At 34.3% G+C, this 21,611-nt stretch overlaps 1 protein-coding gene across 3 annotated transcripts in view; it reads right to left on the reverse strand.

The window, feature by feature from the left end:
* The window catches only part of LOC128217011 (plexin-A1-like), a 107,829-nt gene that overhangs the window by 77,401 nt on the left and 8,817 nt on the right, over positions 1-21,611 (reverse strand). For all 3 annotated transcript variants that reach the window (XM_052923804.1, XM_052923801.1, XM_052923803.1), the window contains exon 2: positions 7,924-7,974. The gene's annotated coding sequence lies outside the window, so the exon portion shown is untranslated. The remainder of the gene's footprint in view (positions 1-7,923; positions 7,975-21,611) is intronic.

Genomic DNA, 21,611 nt, shown 5'->3' on the forward strand with positions numbered 1-21,611 from the left:
GAACGGTGGTAAAATTTCAAATTTAAAGGAATTTAATATCAGATAATGAAAAAAAAAGAAATGCAAAAGAAGATAATGATAAGCTATGTTGAGATAGGAGAAGGAAAGAAGGAAGGCAGAGTAAAAGTCATAGGATGGATTTAAACTGGAGTCGATTAATCAAATCTTTTTGTTAAGTGAATATATTGGTGGACTGCATCAAACAGTTTGAAATTCTGTTCTTCAGTCAGAGTGTCAGCACCATACAATAGTGAACGAAGAGTTACTTCAGTCAGTGCTTCCACTGAGTCGATCAGAGAAAGTCTATGATCGGAGTAGAGTGGACATAAAAGAAGAAAATGATATGTTGTTTCTTGGCGTCCGCAAATACAGAGTGGAGAAGATACGATGTTTTTCGAATAAAGGTGATAGTTTAATGAGCTGCATTCCGTTCGTAAGCGAGTATGTAGGACTTGAAGCTTACGCTTCCCATAATAGAATAACTTGCTAGATTTAGAAGTAACTGACTTGAGATACTCTTTGAAATCAGACACGGTATCTAAAGAAGATGCCTCAGCTGGAAGAATATTCCAGGAAGAGATGGCTGAAGGAAGGAAAGAGTTCATATACAATGATGTGCGAGTTCTAGGAATGGAGATTTTAGATGAATTTCTGAGAGATCTTGTTGATACTTGCCCTACTGTTGGGGGGACCAAGTTTGAAAGATAATCAGGAGTGAACCCATTTTTCATTTTAAAGAAAAGGAGAAGTTTGTGCTTTTCGCGCCTAGTTTGTAAACTTTCCCAGCCAGTTTCAACTTCGAGAAGACGTAAGGAAACCAAACGTGTACAACCAGTTACAATTCTGGCACACTCGGTCTGGATTTTATCTAATTCATTCTTTTCATGTTGGGTGCAATTACTCCAAATAACGTCTGCATATTCAAGGATTGGTCTGACAAAAGATAAATAAATAACTTCTAAAGATCGCCTGTCTAATTGAAATCTTAGACGTTTCATCACGCTGATCCGAGCCCAAGCTTTATCTTTAATATAATCAATATGAACATGCCAACTACAATCTTCAGATATATGTATTCCGAGATGTTTATGGGATTCAACAGAGGGTATCACTGTATCAAACATTTGCAAAGGAGGATGAAGGGGCTTTAATCTTTTTTTGGTTAGCACCATAGATTCGGATTTAGATGGATTAAATTTCACAAGCCACTTGTCAGCCGAATGAGTCAACTTGTTGATATCGGACTGTAGTTGCTCAGCTGCAACTTGGGGTGTTTCGACTATGACAAATAGACTAGTATCATCAGCAAATAAATTGATGTTAGAATTGACATCATTTACAATATCATTAATGTATATAAGAAACAAAAGGGGGCCTAAAATAGAGCCTTGGGGTACACCAGCCTTAGTAAATGATGAAGAGGCTCCTGGAATAACCACTCTTTGTCGACGATATTCCAAGTAATTTGAAAACCAAGAAAGAAGTGAACCACATATGCCTGCATGTTCGAGTTTGTACAAAAGGCCACGTTTCCAAACCTTGTCAAAGGCTTTACTTATATCAAAGAAAACAACTCTTATTTCAAGACCTTCGTCAAGGGCATGGCAGAACTTATTATAGATATATATTAGTTGATTAACGGTAGAGTCACCCGGCATGAAACCGGATTGAAACATGTAAAGAAGTGAGTATCAAGGAGAAAGGTAAAAACATGTTTAAATATAATCCGTTCAAAGACCTTTTCCATAGTATTTAGGAGTGATATTGGACGGTAATTTGATGGGTTTGAAGGATCACCCTTTTTGAAAATTGCACAAACATTTGAACACTTCCAACTTGACGGCATAATAGAAGTATTTAATGAATCATTAAACAGATCACACAAAGGCTGACTGAGTTGAGCAGAGGCTTCGAGAAGAATGCGATTGCTTACTCCGTCAGGACGGCCGACCAGATGCTTTACACACAACCAGGCAACTTATCACATCTTTTACTTCAGATGGCGTAATGTGGATGTTATTAAGAATATCACGAGTAGGATTTGAATCAAGCAGAGGCAAAGTTTGACTGGAGTCGTCGATGTATGTTTGACGAGCAAAAAAATCGTTCAGAATATCGGCCTTATCTTGTTCGTCTGTCTTTAGTTCACCATCAGCTGGGTTAAGGAGTGGAGGAATAGCTTTGGATGTATCCGGACTAATGAAGGATTTAAGAGTTTTCCACCAATCTTTCGAACTAATTTCGCTGGATTTGAGTTTGGAAGCAAGAGTATCAAAATACAAGGATTTGGACCGACGAATCAGAGCAACAACTTCATTTCTAAGACCACGGAACTTTAACCAGTGTACTGGATTATTACTGGACCTAGCCTTTCTGAATGCCCTTTTGCGTTTTCGAATTTTTAATTTAATATCAGCATTCATCCATGGGGGATCTTTATGATTAACATTAACAACCTTGCTTGGAATACAACAGCTAGCAATATCAGTGATGATTTTTGTAAGATTTGAAGTAAAGTCATTAACATTATTACACTTCACAGCTGACCAATCAACATCCGATAGTTTCTGTCGTAATGATTCATAATCACCATTGTCGTATTTCCATATAAGACGTCGAATTATTTTTTTAACTGGTTTATGATATCTGAATATTCCAAATATAGGACAATGAAAACGAATGTTATGGTCGATTAATGGATCACTGACACCACTATGAACTAGAGAGTTTTGATTGGATACAAATAAAAGGTCAATAATCGACGATGAATGTTCGGTAAAATGCGTTGGCTCCGAAATGACTTGCTGAAGTCCAAATTGTTAAGACAATGATTGTATTTTACGACCAGAAACATCATGAAGTGTGTTGAGATTGAAGTCGCCAGTTATAATAATATCATCGATCGCGCTTTCTCTCGCAAGCCCAATTGAATCCTCAATGAGTTTATAATAGTTGTTATTAGAATTGGGAGGGCGATAGAAAACGTCAACAAGTAAACTTTTTGTTCTACTGATCTTGACTTCTAACCAGAGACATTCAACATCAAATAACTCAAGATCATTTCTTCGGACAAATCTAATACCATCTTTAATATAAGCGACAACACCACCGTACGAACCTCCATGCCGATCTCTAAGAACTGGTCTAGAAAAACCATTTATGATGATGTCATCATCAGAGATGACGTCAGAAACCCAAGTTTCAGAAAATGTAAGTATATCGAAAGAGCAAAGTTCACTGGACAGTAAGTCCAATTTCGGTACTAGACTTTGAACATTGTAATGCAAGACAGAAAAATAGCTAGGACTACCTAAAAACTTCGATAGGTTACAAGAGTTGTCCCCGACCAAACTGTCAGAAAAAGTGGTGTTTATTGAGCTTGAGCCAGGATTCGGGTGAATGTCACCGGATAATAGTAAAAGATATCCTAACCAACTAAGTGCAACAAACAGAAGTATGCTACAGGTACACTGATATGAAAATCTTGCGTTTCTACAATATGTTTCGCCTACAATATACGTCGAAGTTCCAAAAGAGATGAGGAGATGGGCATTATAGGAACTATGCAAGTTTGATTTCAATGAAAGTATACTACAGTTGTTATTGAGTATTGGTAATGCGAAGAACAGCATAAATAACAAAGGGAATCGAGCAGAAATACAGAAATGAGGCATGACAACCTCTATTTGGTCAATACTTAATCTCGTGAAATCGTGAGTTAAAAAATACGAAACAGTATTCAGTTGACCTGCTTAACTTAGAAACTTTGCGAATCGATAAATTGACAAAAAAGAAATGGATTGACTCAGTCCACCCTATGAAACTAAAATGCGAGAATGAAATAGAAGTGAGGAAAAAAGAGCATAATAATCGAAGTGAGACAAAGGAACACATGACAATGAAATGGAGAATTAACGCTCTAAAATAGAAAGCTATCAAGGTATGAAGTATAGCATGATGGGAAAGGTTGATATTGGTGGACACTTTTGTCCACACAAAAATATATCCCTACTTCGCCATGAAACCGGAAACGAAAATTCTATATGTGTTTTAAGTTATTTATTGTTTTGTACTCAAAATTTAGTGCTAAATAATAACTAAATCAGATTTTGAGTGCAAAACTTCTATTCAAATACACGCCGGACACACAACTTACAACCATTGAACATGTTTTCGTGAGTTATTTTTTTAAATTCTAAAATGCATTTAGTGTTATAAACAGATAAAAAAGTAGGACTTGTAAATGTTTTAGAAACAGTCTGTATTTACACATACAGTATTATAATAACATCAGTAAAATCAGGCATTTGGCGGGGGCTTCACGAGCAGTTCGTCCCCGGAGGGCGGGGACTTTGCCCGGGCTTGGCTGGACTGAAAGTCAAAGTCCCCACTATATTGTGGTTACAATTGACTGGTGCATTATCACACTTATTTTCTTTGATCAATTAGTGATAAAGTGGCCTGTTTCTTACAGGCATTGAAGCTATGGAGGCTGTCATGTTATTCGTTTTCAAGGCACAGACCTATAAACCATAGGTTCATGGTCAAGGCGAGGTCTTGAAATGGAAACATCTTTAATCCAACACCTGCACTTAATATAATGACCAGTGCCTTATTTGCAGATTTGTTTGCTACTGCTTCAATTATATTGTCACACAATTCAATTCACAGTGTATATTTTTTTCAGAAATGTTCTCTGTGTTATTTACATTTTCGATATTCTGCCAAGTAAATGTCACTACAATTTTATCGTGTGATTCAAGAGGTTCAAATTTAGACCTGACCCAATATTTAGAAATGCTCAAATGATGAATTACTCTTACTTGTGTAAAATGTTTTTTGTGATAGTTAGTTTGTACGGAATGAATACAATAGTTGTTCTTTTTGGTCTTCGAATAATTGCACGTTACTGTGAGGAATGCTGTCTTCACAATAATATCCACATTTAAATTGCTGATGCAATGGAGGTTAATAGTAAAGCACTGGATCTTATTGCATTTGTTAAATATTGAGACAGATTGTCATGTGATACAATCAAAACCTTTTCATTTATAACAGAGAACCCTTTTTTTAATTAAAAAGCATTTCTTAACATAGTTGTATGATAAATTTGGTAAGAAATTACATTTTTTTTCGCTCTTCGCTCACCTCTGATTTGCCTTAAATTTAATAAAAAAGTTTTGTTTTTTTTCGCTCGCTTGCTCCTACTTTTTTCTTGGCAAAATCCGTAGAACAAATGATCAATTTGATGTGGCCTTATACATACATTTGACTACATCATGGAAGGACTTTTTTATTAAATTACAGAGTATATTTCAATAAATCTGCATATAATCATGAGGTATGGAATCAAAACATTAATACCTGCTGGAATTAAAAAATATATTACTTAGATCCTTCCTAGTGACCAAGACCTTTTTTTTAATATCACGGATGATTTTTTTTAATATCACGGATGACCAAGTTGCAAACCTTACATTGCTGTAATAAGTATATTCTGAGCAGGTTTCATATAGATAAAGTAGAAAATATGGCCTCAATAGTGTTTTAACAATGTTTTCTATGATTTGACTTCATGACCTAGTTTTTGAACTCAGTTTACCCAGATTCAAACTTGACATAGACTTCATAAACACAAACATTCTGACATAGTTTCATGGTGATCAAAGAGAGAATGTAACCTCTATAGTGTTTACAAAGTTTTTCTATGACCTATGATTACCCAGTTTCAAACTCTACCTAAAGACCATCAAGAATAACATTCTGATCAAGTTCCATGAACATATGGTCATAAATGTGGCCTCTAGAGTGTAAACATGCTTTTCCTATGATTTGACCTCATGACCTAGTTTTTGACCGCACATGACCCAGATTCGAACTTGGCCTAGAGCTAATCAATATAAACATTCTAAGTTTCATGAACAGTATTGAGCCATTGGCACTTACAGTCAAATGCTGTTTTACTTTTTCCACCCTCTAATGTGACCATTCATCATACATTTCAACCAAACCTTATTTTCTAAGTTATGCCCCTTTTATTGTTAAAATTTTACCAAATTGACTTTGTTGGTTAATATATCTAAGCTATGTTCCATCAGATCCTTAATAAACTTACTCGAGAAACTCCTGATCGAGCTAACTCCCAATATTTGATTGACGTGGTTGCATAGCAGTGGAAAGAAGCTCAACTTTTTGTGAGTTTCCAAAGGTATAAAAATGAAATGTTCTTGTTTCTAAAAAATGCAAAGTAGCTTTGTTGAAGTGTTCTTGTTCCTAAAAATGCAAAGTACCGGTACCTTTGTTGGGGCGCGCACCAACAGAGTAGCTTTTTTGAAGTGTTCTAAATAATGTCTGTTCCTAAAAGTACAAAGTACATTTTTTGGTGAGCCCACCAACAAAGCACTTTAATATTTGATATAGTTGAACATAAGGCACCAAAGTACCTTTGGTTTTGCGCATTTTGGTTATGTAATCCCCAACTTTGTTATACAAAAGTTTGTGGAAGTGAACATCATATCACCCACTTTTGAAACACAGTCGAAAGTTAACCTAAGAGAACATTCTGACCATGTTTGAACTAATTAGACCAATCACCACCATGAAATAGTTTCCGACAAGATTTTTGACAGATTTGACCTAGTGACCTAATTTCTTATTACATGCGACCCAGTTTAAAACATGTCCAAGAGTTCATCAAGGAAAACATTCTGATTAAGTTTGATGAATATTTGACCATGTATAATGCCTCCAGGGCTTTTTCTGTCCATTTTGGGAAAAAGACCCTAGATATTTTGGGTAATTTTGCGTCGTGAAAATGAGGAAATTGTGAAATTTTACAGTGAAAAGAAAAAGCTGTCTAGTCTCCTGTGAATTAGAAAATGATATAATATAAGTTTATTTTCCTTTTAAAAGACCCACAATGGCTGAAATATCAATCCTTGGGGTGTAAATATCTATTGCAATAAATCATGACAGATAATATTTCATATCTCTGAATGTGATAAAAATCAATGATTTCTGAGTTCAATTACCAAAAAAACTTCACATCACATAATTTATTAGGATGTTGAAAATGAACCAGTACAGGTAAAAGAATTTCTTTCTTATTTTAATTTGGGATTTTTTTCTGAAGATTGGGAAAAATATCTTATATTTTGCTTTGGGAATGGGTCCGATAGTCGGACCTCTGGGTACTATAGAAAAAGCCATGGCCTCTAGTATGTTCCAAAGGTTTTTTTTAAGATTTGACCTAGTGACCTAATTTTTGATCATATGTGACCCAGTTTTATTTAAGACCAAGAGTTCATCAAGGAAAATATTCTTATTAAATTTCATGAATAGTTGACCATTTATAATGCCTCTGGTATATTCCAAAGATTTTTCTAAGGTTTGACCTACTGACCTAGTTTTTGACCCCATGTGACCCACTTTTTTCAGTGGTCCATATTTCTTCAAGGGGTACATCATGACCAATTTTGAACATAACTTGACCAATCAATGCCTCTAATATGTTCCAAAGATTTTTCTAAGATTTGACCTAGTTTTTGACCCCATGTGACTCACTTTTAAAAGTGGTCGAGATATGATCAAGGGGAACATTCTGACCAAATTTGAACATTTTCTGATCAATACTTACCAAGATATGGTACCGGACGGTTGGACGGATGGAATTACGGACGGACGGAAGGACGGACGGACAGAAGGACAACGCCACAACAATATCCCCCTCCCGAAATCTTCGATTCGGCGGGGGATAATAATTTAAATGTGCATTACCTTGGGGAAATTTAGTATAGTTTTCATACAATTGGTTACTGGATAATTGGATACTAAGTCTTAGAATCACACTTAACTTTAAGTCAAAATTAAGCTGACATTCAGACAAAGGATAATATTTTAAATTAAGAATATTCATAAACTTACCTCTGAAAATTTTCTTTTTCTACATCATATAAAAGGTCGTCTTTCTATTCCCTGAAATATGTTTAATATATCTTATTTTGAATATATGTCCGATTCATTACTGATTTTAAGAATGAAATGAAAGCTTTTTAAAATCAACTAGATACAAGTACCATGCAACAATCAAAATAGTTGAGTTCTTCATAAATGCTCTTTCTGGCCTATTCCAATATATATCTTAAAACATTTCATTTTTATGAACAAATAATCAGACAGTTAAATTGCATAACATTCATTCAATTCACCCAAAGAAGGAAAAGGCCTCTTGTTTACACACACCCCTCTCCAATTTGTTTCTTCACTTCTTTTAAAAAATTAGGTCACATCCTACCATTGACAAAATTAGGGAAATAGCACTAACATATTATCATCAGTCATAACTTATCATCAGTGATAACGCAGAGTGTTTATATTAAAAAAATTAAAATCATCAACCGTCTTTTTTATAGAAATTTGGAAGATAATCTTATGAAAACAAAAGCGCCAAAGGTTTCAAAATACACCCATCCTAGTTTAAAGACACCAAGTTTGGTGTAAAAATGGCTGTACGAAAATCCAGCATTAAAGAGTGGACACTATTAATACAGGTTCTGCCAATTCAAGAGACATATTGTTGGAGTAACTGAGGCAACATGGCTGGTTATAAAAACCTGACCAAGACATCTTTGCCAAATTTGGTGATGATTGGACAAAGGATTCTAAAATTATTGATTTGACATGGACCAATTTTAGGTAATTTCTGTAAGTAAAAGGCGACAACTCTCAACTGACTCACACCAATTACTGGACATGTCTGAGATACTATGCTCATACACATTCTGACCCAATTCGAAGATGATTATACAAAGGCTTTTAAAGTTATTGATTGGACAAGGCTAATACAAGGAAATTTCTATAATCAAATTGCGTTATAACTCTGGACTGACAAAAGTGATATGGCTGGTTATAAAATTTGTCAAAGATATGACACAGACCTAAAATTGGTGATGATTAGACAAAGGCTTCTATAGTATAATTTCTTAAATTAAAGATCGATAGATCTCGAATGAACCATGCAATATGGCTGGTTTCAGGTAATTTCTATAATTTCTATAATAATTCTAACTGAAGGGTGATAACTCTCAAGTGACCCAAGAAAAATTGCTGGTTATTGAACCTGTCTGAGATATTATGCCAATTCACATTCTGACCAAATTTGGTGATTAGGAAAATTGGAAAGTCCTAAATTCTGTTTTCAACATAAATCACCTGCATTTAAACCCGATAGTAGATTATGCACAACAACATTTGAGCCAAAAATATTATAGCAGATATAAGTGCAAAATTATTTAAACTAGAGTTGAAATGCTCTGGATATTGAATAATTTTAACATCTTGATATGTATCATATTCATCCTTGATGAAGGCCTGACCTAAAATCATAAGCCTGCCATTCCGTAGTTTCTTATACAAGCAATTCCAAACTAGGTATTACAAGTAAACCATGCTTTTGTATATAAATACGTGTTTAATAGTAAGTGATCTGACAGTTATTAATAATGTAACTGACACATGTGTTTTGCCCACATTACAATGATTTACATAAAAATGAGTGATGGCCAACTGTTTTTGGCCACAAAAAATAAACGTTTGTTTTCAATTCCACTGCAAAAAACAGGGTTAGTAGGTCGAAATATTTCTCTTTTTCTAAGTCAAATTATTTTAGTGTCACATTTTAAACTGTCACCATTTTGTCTATAGGTCAATGTTATATAGAGCACTAAATAAAAAAAAATCATATACGCCTCTTCCAAGTGCAATAAAATATTGAAAATGTATTCCCAAAAGAGGAAATATTAACGGTCACAAAACTATTTTTGTCCGACGGTAATAAAAAATTAATGCTTGGTGCAAAAAATAGGTTCAGTGAAAACCGGAAAAAAATAATTTGGTTATCATATGCTGTAAAATACTAGGATGATAGTTGTACTTCAATGAAAGCGGCAATATACCCTCAATACAGAAATGATAAGGCCACACCAAATTTATGTTTCGTTCCTCGGATTAAAAAAAATAAATTGGAGCGAGCGAGCGAAAAAAATAATAAAATACAATCTTGTTATAAAAAAATACGTACGTGAGTCATTGTTCATCATTCCCATTTCCATCCAAAAAGAATCCCTAATAACCCAATAGTATAGCTACAAGTGTCAAATACACATGTTTGATTGCATAACTAGAGCTATCACAGAAGGTGATTAATACCCCCGAATACCGCCTCTCATTATCATTTATCATTGTATGAAGTTTTATGCTATTCCATCTATAGTAGTTTTCAAGTTACTGTCCGGACAAAAGTTTGACAAAAAAAAACCACAGAAAAAGGCAATAACTCATGTACACTGAACTCCTTCTCATTGTGCTGTACCATTGTATCAAGTTTTATGTAGTTTTCAAGTTATGCTCCAGACAAAATATAAGTAACAAAGGGCAATAACTCTGTAATTGGCTAAAATAAAATTGTGTTTCCTGTACACTGCACTTCCTCTCATTATGATCTATCACTGTATAAGGTTTTATTAAATTCCATTCAATAGTTTTCAAGTTATGCTCCGTACAACAAAAAGTAACAAAGGGCAGCAACTCTGTAATTGGCTGAAATAGCATTGCAGTTCCTGTACACTGCACTTCCTCTCATTATGATCTATCACTGTATGAAATTTTATTAAATTCCATCTGGTAGTTTTCAAGTTATGCTCCGTACAAGAAAAAGTAACAAAGGGCAGTAACTCTGTAATAGGCTGAAATAGAATTGCAGTTCCTGTACACTGCACTTCCTCTCATTATGATCTATCACTGTATGAAGTATTATTAAATTCCATCCAATAGTTTTCAAGTTATGCTCCGTACAAGAAAAAGTAACAAAGGGCAGTAACTCTGTAATTAGCTGAAATAGAATGGCGCTTCCTGTACACTGCATTCCCTCTCATTATGATCTATCACTGTGTGAAGTTTTATTAAATTCCATCCAATAGTTTTCAAGATATGCTCCGGACAAGAAAAAGTAACAAAGGGCAGTAACTCTGTAATTAGCTTAAATAGAGTTGCAGTTCCTGTACACTGCATACCCTCTCATTATGATCTATCACTGTATGAAGTTTAATTAAATTCAATCCAATAGTTTTCAAGTTTTGCTTCGGGCAAGAAAAAAGTAACAAAGGGTAGTTACTCTGTAAATAGCTGAAATAGAGTTATGGTTCTTGTGCACTGCACTTCCTCTCATTGTGCTTTACCATTGTATTAAGTTTTAATAAATTCCATCTAGTAGTTTGCAAGTTAATGTCTAGAAAAAAAAAATGACAGCCAAAAAAACAAAACAAATAAATTGCATTAACTCAGTAATTAGCTGAAGTAGAGTTATGGTTCTTGAACACTCCACTTCCTCTCATTGTGCCTTACTATTGTATGAAGTTCCAATCCAGTACTTTTCAAGTTATACTCCGGACAAAAAAGGTAACAAAGGGCAATAACTCAGTAATAGGCAAGAATAGAGTTATGGTTATTGTACACTGCACTTCCCCATCATTATGCTCTACCATTGTATGAAGTTTAATCCAATTCCATCCAGTAGTATTTAAGTTATACTCCAGACAAGGTAATATGCAATGGACTGACCGACGAACCGACGGACCGACCGACCGACCACAGGGTGACTCCAATATACCCCCTTCAAACTTTGTTTGTCAGGGGTATAACTAGCGTAGAAAAATTATAATTGATTATTTCTTCAGCTTTTAATTTTGATGAAAATATAGGAGCGGGCGCACAAAAATTATTCTTTTTACATTTAAAAAAAAATAGGAGCGGTAAATCTGTGGAAACATCAATTTGGTGTGGCCTAAATGGCAAAGTCATAAGTTGTTAATGTGATTTTTAATTAGCTAACACTAAGAAGAAAATATTTCATTAATAAGTGACTTTCATCTTTTAATATCTTATTCATTTATACTGTATTGTCAATAGTTCATGTAACTGCTACCCGAGATATTGAAATCATTAACAATAGTGTAGCCTAAGATGTACATGTATTGTTTAAATTCCAATCACAAGAGTTCGAAGAAACTGATTTGTACAATATTAACAAGGATAGTGTAAAATAATTAGTGTGCATATAAGACTAAAGAGAATATCACGCTAGTAATTGCACACTTAATGTACATGAATACAATGAAGATGAGAATAAAAAGAACATTTTCCTACATGGTAAGACTCCAATGACATACAGGTAAAAATATTTTTTTTTAAAATGCATCATTTGGGGAATGAAGCTTTGGAAAACTGTGTCATTTTGTCTTAAATTGGGAATTACAAATTTGCCTTGAAAAAAAGAGAGAAGATTAATTAAAGAATTGGATAATCACGGAGGCAAAGATAATATTTGTTTCATTATGAATACATCAACTCTTCTGTACAAGTTATAATGGTTCGGGTCAAAGTTTTTACATATGATTCAAAACATTAAGTTTCTAATAATGGTGAAAACGTTATAAAACAACCCATTTACATTTGTAATATGAATGTGATAAAGGAATTAGGTTGTTGTTATATATATTTTTCTATGCAGCAGTTTGTTTCTCAACCTCATATAGGCCATATATATGTAGTAAATGTCTTTCTTTTGTAAATTTCTTACAGTTAGAATACTTTAGTAATGAATTTACAAATAACCAATGGGTACATTGTAAGCCCAATTTTTAGACATTTTTTTTAATAATATTTTTTTTTTAAACCTGACTTCTTCACTTTTCACACTTTGCACATTAGTCTCAAGTTTCACAGACCTTACCCTGTTCACAAAAGGGTGAGAAAAATTGTTTAGTACCATGATTCCCCCACCTGCATTCTGCATAAGATTATACATGTAATACAACTAGGGCTGTGTATTGCCAGACAAAAGGCGATCCAATTCTAATCGCGATCTTTGACTTGCGATCCAGGATTCACTTGGTTATTTAAAGCAATACATACTTTGAAAGTAAATGAATAATAAAAGAATAACAAAAGCTTCATATTTGTTTAGTTTTCATCCTTTTTTTGTCATCCTTTGCATCAAACCTGAAATATATCCAGATTTTAGAAGAATAGGATGCTGGGGCATTTCTATATAGTTGGACGTTTCCGATAAACAATGCATTATATTTTATTTTGAACAACCACAATATTTGCTTGAATTGAATCAAATCTATTTGTGTTTTTTTTTTTTTCATTTATTAAATTTTGCATTTGAATCGCGATCCAGCAACTCAGCATTGGCGAGTATTTGTGTGCAATATTTTGCTTTGACTGGCCATTACTCAGGTACTCGTTAAAGCCCTAAAGAAAACTCTCCTACTAAATTGCCCCTGAAATCCGGTGTTTTTTTTTGTATAGACTCAGGTTCATTAAACTGGTTCATTATCCCTTTGATTTCTCCAAGTCTAAGATAATGAACATATGAAAAGAAGCAGAAGCACCACAAGAGGATACCAATGAATGTTTTTTATTCTCGGTCTATTTTTACATTTAAGGACATGACTTCTCACATATTAACCTCAAGATATATGAGTTGCTCCTCATGTGCTGAATGATATCTTTTTTAAAACTAAGCGCAAAATATTCAGTTGTTTGTGATCACAGTCCTAATACGTATGTTTTATGTAGGCAGGTCAGAATTATCATTTTTAGATTTGATCAAAGAAGTGTAGCAACATTTTTTTCATTTGCACGCTTGAACTGTCCCCATTTTGTAACGGTCATTATTTACTTTACACTATAAAACAGTACAATCTACGTTTAGCCAATAAATTTAGCTACAATTATGGAAGGAAAACCCAAGAAGTAAAGTTGAAAGGTAAGATTTTTTTTGTCAAGTGGTAATAAAACATTAGGGTCAGGTAAAAAAACTAGGACCTGAGCACAACTAATTGCTTTGTTAGGTCTTATGAATATTTACAAGCTGTGTCAAACAACCTCTTTTATTACTTCTAAGTGTATCTCAGATAACTGACAGTTTCAAAAGAATAGAAATACCCTCTTCAAAGATAACAACCTGCTTCAATTGATGATTAAGATTTCTTTTTGAAAAAAAGATATCATATTTGTGAAACTTGGCTGCATGCCCAAATATCGCATATCTGACATTGCATGTAAATAGGCTATCATATCAGCGTTATTTTCTTCCTTTTTGACTAAGATGTGCTAAATGATATACTTTATGGGAACAAAACTGTAAAGGAAGAATGATAATGAAAAAACCAATACAACTACTGTCAACATTATTAATCACATTTCATGCTGGTTACCTTTGTCACAATTAAGTAACAGTACCACTTCTAAAATGTTATGAAGTCCTTTTTCTTTAAATGCAAGTATCCCTATTGTAACAGAAAAACACTCTCATGGATAATAGCAGTGGTGGGAAAAAACATGGGGATTTCCCTTCAGCATTGCCCGGCATTTACATGTAAATGTACCTTGCCCTGCTGTGCCCTTTTGTTTGACAGAGCCCTCTTTGATGATTTTGAACTATATTTGATATTTATTGGACATATTGTCAAGTCAATTATCTGATATAAGTATGAAAATAAGAAATATTCAAAATTTGACACTTAAATAAAGATAACAACTTAGGTATTCATAATCAACTACTAGTATTGAAAGTTGATACAGTACATACACAATATGAATTGAACATTGCATTAGTGCAACATTAAGGCTCATTCAATGCGCATCAAAAGTGCCCTTTCTGACCCTGAGCACCCTGCCCTTTTCAAATCCTAGCTGGAGCACTGAATGATGATCATGGACCTTATGCATCAAAAACACGGAAAATTATGTATACACTGTTTTCATATTAGATATAGAAGGAACATAGATCTCAAGTATTTGCCTATAAAAGAGTAAGATTAATTTTCCCATTACTAGATATGTATGATCCTCAATAGATTAGGTTTATGCACAAATGAAAATAATTTTCAAACAAAACTAGGCAAATCATCAAACTATTTCTATGTAGTATATAAATACATTTAATTTTCCTAACCAGATAAATCAATTTTGATGCGGGAACCTAAGTGGGTTAGATAATCACAGTGTTCGAAATTCGCGGTAGCCCGATAGTCCGAGGGGGAGCAAGACAAATCGGCCCCTTACCAAATCGGCCTACTACCAAATATGCCTCTAAGACATTTCGGCCCTGCCATTTCGTCCCCTTAATTAAAATGACTAGAGACGTTTCGGCCCCTTAGTGATTTTCAACAGAGACATTTCGGCCCCTTAATATTATTTTATTTTTATCTTGAGTATAAAGAAAAACATTGTAGGTCGTCTTATAAATGGAAATGAGATCTGTAAATAAGTTGTAAATAACATCTTTAAATTTACAAATAGACAAATATGCATGAAAAACATTGAAAAAACTGATATAAAAAATATAATTAAAATCTAAGTAACTTTTAACCCTGATTTTTAATATAAAATGTTAAAAATCTAAGAAAGTTTATTTGTTATAACTGTTAATTATTAATTGATCATTCAAAGAAAATTTGTCTTTGAACCATCCGTTCTTTGCAAGGCAAACTGTAAGTGTTATGGGTGTGAAAAAGACATTCAAAGACGGGTGAATGAATAATTGTCTTTAATTTGTTAATGTTATTTACAGTTGATTAAAGAAGATTTGAGTAATATAAACAACGTAAGTATATATATTAAAACGTTTCTAAAAGTCAGTACCATTTGTTTTAAACGTGTTGCTGTGCTACTGTTAAATTTTCGTGTATTGGACATTAAACACGCGTTGTTGTGCTACTTTTATTTTATTGTGTAATGGAGTTTTGTTAAAAATTGTAATGTCTGATTTTGATTTGTGTATTGAGTGTGATACGGTTGTGAGGCCACTGCAACATGCCATCACCTGCGATGTATGTGACCGTTGCAGCATCGAGTCTGCGATACAGGTAGGTGCAAGTAAAATGTTTTATAGACACAAAAAACGTATAGAAATGTATAACACTTTCCAGATATGGCTATGTTTACCGACGAGTACTCCCATAACTCATGTAATTTAGATTAAAATGCACGTACGGTCAAATGTATATCAAAGCTGTTGTCATTGACACTGGACTGGCTTTCGTGGTTTTTATTTTGCTATCATTTCTGATTACACGCGTGTCTGACTTGTGATTCCCTAGTATAACATTTTTGCTATGTTTCTTTGTTATGTTTATTGTGTTATGTTTATTTTATCATTAACGGTAGTGTTTAAACATAATTCTGTAGATCCTTAGGACATACGCGATGTACATATTCTTGTTCCTTTTGTGTTGTATGTTAATCACGCAGCATGAACCTTGCGGTATATATAACACCGAAATCATTACCTTTTCATATTATACCTGAATAATGCTTGTTTTATAGATATGAATTGCAAACAAGTGACAACTTGATAGTTCTACAGATATTCTACAACAAATTTGCATTTTAAAAAGAGTAAAACAATATATCCGTAATAAAAGAGTGAAATAATAGTCTGTTTGAGGTGCGAAGAGATAATTGGTATTATGCTGTAAGTGTGAGAATTAGCGGTTGGGAAAGTCGGAACAAACCTTGTAGATGTATTTATAAGCTTGTAAACACAAAGTGTCACAATTCCAACGCCTGATACCTCTGTGGAATGTGCCAATTCGCCATAAGACCGTCTGAATAAAAACACCTTTTAAGCCAGTATGGTTTTGCATACGTATTCAATATAAGATTAATAAAAAAAAAATTCATCCTGACCTCATTTGAATATAAATTACTGAATTTCATAAAATGTATAACTTATACATAATATTAGCAACATACTTATGTATAATATTTAAAGATTATTTAAAAAAAAAAAAAGTTTAAACATTTCTTCTTCAATTCTATTTCGTTTTATAAAAATATCTCGTGAATAAATCTTTACATGTTTTCAAGTGTACAGATATTTTCTTTAAATCTATTTTTATCTATACCTTTGTATGCATGTATATATAGCTTTGTCTATTAAAATAAAAAAATGAAATTACATGTTTTTTACTTATATTTAGAAATAAAAAAAAAATAATAAAAATATGTTTTCGGGTGTACAGACATTTTCTTTAAATCTACTTTTATCTATACCTTTGTATGCATGTATATGGCAGATCTCACAAAAATGTGACCATAAAGTTCCCGGTCAAAATTGATGTTTTAAATTTTTTGCAGGTCATTGCTTTCAACTGAAACTATTAAAAGAACTCCTAATTGATCATAAATGAGAAGATTTGCAATGATTAATCCACTTATTGTTTAAAAGAAACGGATTTTTGTATCACCATACCGATTGTGCTAGTGTTACAATATTGAACGTTAAAACCATTTTTTCAAAACAATTTGGTCCTTAGTAATATTTTGTCTAGGACCAAATGATATATTTAGCCGTTAGAAAGTTTGCACCATCATAAAATTAAGGAGATTTTTATTTTCTCTTGTAAATTTACTGAAACTTATAAAAAAAAATAGAAAAAAATAAGGGCCGAAACCTCTCGGTAATCAGGGGCCGAAACGTCTACGGGATGGGGACGATTTGGTAAGGGGCCGAAAAGGTAACCGTTTGAGCTAGGGGCCAATTTGGTAAGGGGCCGATTTGTCTGGTAGCCATCCGAGGCTACCAAATTTCAGCTGGGGCTACCGATTTTCCACAGAAACTAGCCCGACCGGGCTACCGTTTTTTCCTTATGTGAGTTAAAAAAGACCATGCCAATTAAATGCGTAACACATCGGGGTTTTTTTTATTTTTCGCCATGCCTTATTATTTAAGAATGCGTCCTTTAAGGCGACTGGACGACTAAGTCGCCTTGACAACGGCGAATTCGGATTGGCCGAAATGTATGATGATCAAAAAGCTAAATGCTCTGCGATTCATGGCTCAAGCCATGTGCTGAATGTTTGTTTATTTAATCAATGAATATAAACACATGTAAAAATTAATAATGCCCGAAGTGACAAGTAATTATCGATCAGTTTTTAACCAGTAACTGTGTCTGTTAGCAGCAGTCAAACTCTATGACGTCAATAACTCCGCCCATTATGTAAATTAACGGATGACATCGGCAGTTTTCGACAACTACGATGGCTATGAAAATCAACAATGCCAAAATAGAAATATCAACATTGATATTTTATTTATTTCGTTTAAATATATTTTATTTATTAGCTAAAATAAAAAGAAAGATATTTAAGTTTGTAATGCGAACAGAAAATAATCATTCTACAAGTCTTAAATGCGCAGGAAACAGGTGCCCGTTTACTTCCTGACAAATTTAATCAAAGTGAAAGGAGAACTGTCGGATATAGTTAAATCGTTGTCAGTGTACAGTACAGTAAGGTTCTATTTTATACCTTTGAATTGCTTTGCCATTTATTTTAAAGAACAATTATAGTAATATTGGCAATATAAACATCGATATATTTTTGTTGTTTCTTCCGAAACTTGAAAGTGAAACTGAAAGTTGAAAAGAGAAAAATGTCATTGCAAAATCGCTGGGGCATATCGGATTTGACAAGGATGCATTGGATAACAGAACTTAAAGTACATGCAGGATTCTTTCCATTAAATAAATGATATATGTCCAGAAAACATGTTTCTCTTTTTATTACCTTTTTGAAAACTTTATTATGCATCAGTCAATTGTAACCACGGCCCCTCCAGGTCCGGGGAATAGTGGGGACTTTGACTTTCGGTCCAGCCAAGCCCAGGTAAACCCCCCGAACTGATAAGTAAAATCCCCGCCAAATGCCCCCGCACCCCAGAGACCATAAGTAAGGCACATTCCCCGCTATATTTGGCGCGAATACAAAACCGTGACCGCAATCACCCGGCGGGGCCACCGGGAAGTTAAAAACACGGCCCATTTCCCCGGCTATCCCCGATATAACCCCGGACCTTGGGGGGGGGGGACGTGGTTACAATTGACTGGTGCATTAGTTATGCTACGTTTACACTATGTACAGCCCCGTTTGCCCGAAACGTATTGCGCCGTGGGATTTTGGCCATTTTTGTCTCCATAAAAAAGTTTTGTTAGGTTGTGCTAAGTTTCCTCACGTTTTATCGTGGTAACCGTGACAAGCCGTAGGGGCGAAAAAGTGGTTCGTCCAAGGCGCACTTAGGTCCGGGCGTGGTCTACCAGGGATGCATGTACGTTGCGTCCTGGTCTGATACGTTCTGATAGGATCCCTCACGTTGTTCACATCTTGATCAAGGTCTGATGCGTTTTCCACGTTTTGTCAAGGCCTCCTAGGCATCGAATGCGAACACCGCAGAGCTTTGGATTACGTTTGTGTCCACGGTATAAAGAAAATCCCACAGGCAACAGCAATTACTGTATCAGAATACTTCGACAAGTAAACATGAATTCCCAAGATGAAGACAATTTTGTGTTTTCACCGCAAATGAAACGTAACGAAACGGCTATCGTCCACCTCAGCTTACTGTGAAAACCGTGACAAAACGAAGCACGACGTAACAAAACTAGAAAGGAACTTCAGATGCCGGGAATTACATATGATCCCCGCCCACCTACGGACGATTTATAAGTTGTGAAACGGCCTATTATGTACTGTCACGTGTCATTGCGTTTACCCCGTTTTACTACGACCTACTACGTTTCTCATCCACACCGTGGCTGCCGTGGCAATTTTCTGGACAGTTTAAAATTCTGGCCCAGCACGCATGGCAATAATGGTCTGTCACGTTTGCATATCCCGTTCCCCCGCGCTGTCTCATGTTTATCCCGTTTTCTCCACGGTTGTCTGAAACGGGGCTGCCGTGGCCACCGGGAACATAGTGTAAACGTAGCATTACTGACGTTTTGATGACTACACTATTTTATGTATAACTATAATTTATTATTGACGCATTGTTCAGATTGGGGAACATTTATTGAAACTGTATGAGCGTGCTTGATTAGATGATCAGAATCATTGTGGAATCATATTCAAACTTCCAAAAATTATTCCGACCGAGTGATACTTTATAGTGTTTAAGTTTGGGCTAGTGAAATTGGTTTCGGGCTAGTAAAATTTCCTATCTGGTAGCCCGAATGGGCTAGTAGATTCAAATCCAATTTCGTACACTGTAATCAGATCCTTAAATTTAATTGAATTTAAAACACTACTTCTTACAGCTATTTTTTAAATGAACACTCCTTTTCGAGTTTTTATGACACTACGAATGGTGCATAAAATAAAAAAAAAAACATGTATATTCCACAAACATATTCAGTGGTTGAAATCACAAGCCAGGAAATGGTAATGCCTCCTTTAAAACTTCAAAACTTAAATTTAACATATTTTCAACAAAGTAAGCATATTCACACCCGTACTGCGATACAGTAATGATTGGGGTCTGTTCCTTACCGCAGACATTATCTGTTTAATCTTATTTTCAAAATACCCCTGAATACAAGCATAATCACACACCCTGTTCATTTCTATCATTTGCCCTGTTTCCCATCAATGCTATATGTGGTCACAGTGGAGTTGCGAAGTGTTAATTAACGGTAATTAAGGTAGCTGTTTTCAATTTTCTGAAGGCTATTTCTTTGTTCTAACTTATACAAACTCTACCAGTAATCTAAAATCACTTGGTTCAAACTCAAAATGTAGATTGATCATTGGAAATTATGGTTTGCAACTGTGAAAGTTTTCTGAAGCTATTGTAGCATATATTATATGTTATTTATTATTGGAGGTTAAAATAGCTAGTGTGGTTTATGGATATTGTCCAACTGAAAATGAGGCTAGAAGACCTTGAACCACCTCTGTGAATTTTGAACATGTGTTTGACACCAGTCACTTTCAGTCATAATTTTCCAAAAATCTTTAAATTATATATAAGTAACATACCTCACAAATCACATTTAAACAAGTTTTTTGCACAATGATTACATTTTAATTGAATACTAAATTCAAATTTGTTTTTTAAGTTTTGACACTTACAAAAACATACAATAACCGTAGCTGTGCCCTACCAACAAAGACAGAAGAAAAACGAACGGAGCTACTTGAGCAAATTCGGCATGAAAGATCTTTTGCAGGTACAATGTTTATTTTAGTATCAATTTTCCCAAAATGCTTGGACACTCAATATTCCAACGACCTAATTATCATGAGGGGAATGAGTTTGTTCACCCTCAAGTTAAGGGGCCATTTACAAGCATGGTACAATTTACAAAAAATATATGTATATGCAGGACATGTTTAAATTAATCTTCATGTTGCAGTTAGATGCTTCGGGGAGATATGCCACATGCAAGTTATGCAAGTCTTATGCAGTAGCAGCTGATGAAAACGTAGATATGAGTACCAAAAGCATTGGTTACCGCAGAATATATCCCCAAATTTTACCGCATTCCTAATCTCTCCCTCAAAAATGCCATTTTTGCAAAAAACGCATGATTGGTAGAGTACATGTAGCTCAAGTTTCTAATTAAATTACTCTTACAGTGTATAAATTGTGAATTATTAATTAATTCTTACTGGTAATGTATAAGTTAATTCTAACTGGTAATGTATAAGTTAAATAAACCAACACAATGTAGAAATTAAAAAATAGTTATTAAATACGT

The sequence above is a fragment of the Mya arenaria genome, chromosome 14, assembly GCF_026914265.1.
Source record: "Mya arenaria isolate MELC-2E11 chromosome 14, ASM2691426v1".
Taxonomy (NCBI): Eukaryota; Metazoa; Mollusca; class Bivalvia; order Myida; family Myidae; genus Mya; species Mya arenaria.